The following is a 2,682-nucleotide window of genomic DNA, read 5'->3' on the forward strand; positions in this document are numbered from 1 at the left end:
ACTGGTGTCATTTCCTGGTTGCTGCGTGGGGTCTGCGAGACAGTGAGACATCGCGAATGGACGCGGGGGGGGGGGGGGGTCGATTCTGAAACTCAACCAAACATGACACAGACAGTATGTGGTTTGTACTTGTTTAACTTTTTTCTAGTTTCTGAACAGATATGAGGAGCTGTGAGCTCTGAGGGCTAACAGCTAACGGCTGGTTTTGTGTTTCGCATTGAAGATGACGTCACGGCTCCGCCTACACTGCATTACTATAGTTATTACCCCAGTTCCTAAAATGTAATGGAAACGCAGCATAAAGTGAGCCTGGCCTACCAAGGCCTAACGAGGCCTAACCATACCATACTAAGCCGAGCGAGGCCCTGCAGTGGAAAAGCGCCATAAGAGCCTTGGTTCCTCGGGGGAAACCCTGCTGAGAAATGTGAGAGTTTCAGAGTGTTTCTTTATAGAAAGTCTTCATTATATAAACAGTTTTGTAATGCTCTCAGTCAAATTACTGACAGATTAAAGCTGATGGCAAAACTACAGACCTAATATTTGGCTAAATTATTGCAGATTGCAGTTTCACCTTTATACAAACATTTGTCAGGGTTAGAGCTTCTCTGGAGGGAAAAATATTCAGTGAAACAGAGGCATCAAACAGACAGTTTGCTTTGTAATGAATACACTAAAACGCAATTAAAAAGAGCTAAAAGAAGAGAAAGCTAATGTGAGGGAGTATCTGTGAACGTCATGAATGAATGACTGTGGCAGTTGGACCACAAATCCTCCCATGCTGTTCAAGTTAGCTCACTTGTCTGTGAAAAAACAAACATGGCCCCGCCCATTGTAAAAGCCTCCACTATCTGCCAAATATTAGAAGGAAACGATGTAAAGCACATGCTCAACACGAGCACATGAGTTTTAGAAGTGCTGCAGAGTTTTTTTATATTTATCAACATTTGGAAGCAATTTTCCAAAGGGTCTGGGAAAACCCTCACTCTGCTCAGCTTCAAGACAAACAGAAATGTGTTGCTGGCAGTGATTAAGTACTCCGCTCATTCATAAAGATCTCGGACCCAAATGACGGACCTCTGGCCTGGGGTAATTTGGTGAGAGGCCTCAGATTGTCACCACACTCGCTGTGGGACCCACTTACAGGTTCAGAACCTGCAGGTCAATCAGAGGATCTGTTTGGATGGCTTCCAGTGGGAAAGGAAACACATGCATGTACTCTATGTATGTGTTGATGGCGAAGGAATTGAACTATGAACTAACCATAGCACAGTTACACACTGTCTGTAGGGGTCAAGGGTGGACAATGTGCTGCATTTGTTAAATCAACATGAGACAACTGACTCTAGGCAACGTCTTCCTCGCATCGACTCAATGGTGGATCGATGGAATAACTAGAATTCTTTACATACTGTAGGTACAATTTAGAAATACTTTTACTATTGCTTTAATGTTGCTTTTATTATCTTTTCTTTTTAATGACTGTTTTTAAATGCCTTTGTCTGAATGTCTTTCATTTTTGTAAAGCACCTTGAATTGCCTTGTGTTGAAAGGTGCTATATAAATAAACTTGCCTTGCCTTGCCTTGCCTACTAGTGTTTTAATTAAATGCTACATTAACTACAATTTGGGAGGAAGTAATGTACTTTTTTAATCCACTACAAAAGACACATTCTTAGCCTTGAGACTTTTACACGTTTTGGTTTTTTTCAAATTTGTTTTCAAATGTATTAGCTGTCTATCCCTAGATAATCTTTCAGATTTATCAAGGGTTAGGTTTAGGGTTAGGTAGTAGTAAACAAACGGTAACAAGGAGCATGGTGAATGGTAACAATATTAATCCAAATCAAATGTCTTCATAAAGGAGAATGAACACTGGAAAACATTACTAACTATAGGCAGTGGTGGCGAAGTCCATAGGGACTTGGCTTGGCAACTGGAAGGTCACCAGTTCAAGTCCCGGAAAGACCAAGTGCTACCGAGGTGTCTCTGAGCAAGGCACTGCTCGCCGTACACAATGGCATCCCACTGCTCTTAACACTAGGATGGGTCAAATGCAGAGAAATTGTTTCGTTACATAGTACCTGTACTACGTAACGACAATAAGTTTAATCTTAACTAAATCAAATCAATTTCTAGATATAAAACATCTGAAACTATATAGAAAACCTCAAAACGAAGTCATTTAATATGTACTTTAGTATTATTTATGGGGTTGCATTGCTACTTTCCACTTGAGTAACGTGTTTGATATCAAGGGTCTCAAGTCTTTTGCACAAAGAAAGAGGAACTGTGTTCAGTAGAGCGGATAAAAGACGAATACAAAAAAAGAAAAAGAGTTAGGGTTGCTATTGTTTTTAGAGATGTTTTACATGTTTTAAAGACTTTTATGTTACCAATAGAGAAATGCTCCAGCCCTAACATTTAAGTTAAAGTAAATATATCAACAAACCAAACGTTGACAGTGAGAAATGAGTAGGAAGGAGCAGTCATTAAGTATTTTTGCTCATGTCCGCTCTCTGGCAGAGTGTCATTATATTTGTGTTTTGTTTCGTCCCCTCTGACGTCCACAGAGGAAACCCATCCCCTTGTGCAAAGTGCACGAGGGGGGTGTTCACCACCCAGGCCCCAGGCTTCTGCCCTGTCATTGGTCACTACAAAACCTACATCAGTTTAAAACCAGAC

General features: G+C 40.8%; 1 protein-coding gene across 1 annotated transcript in view; it reads right to left on the reverse strand.

Annotated features, from left to right (window-relative positions):
• Window positions 1-2,682, reverse strand: part of LOC307014250 (macoilin) — a 43,100-nt gene that overhangs the window by 36,114 nt on the left and 4,304 nt on the right. The gene's annotated exons all lie outside the window — the stretch shown is intronic.

This window comes from Notothenia rossii (genome assembly GCF_949606895.1).
Source record: "Notothenia rossii genome assembly, chromosome: 8".
Classification (NCBI taxonomy): domain Eukaryota; kingdom Metazoa; phylum Chordata; class Actinopteri; order Perciformes; family Nototheniidae; genus Notothenia; species Notothenia rossii.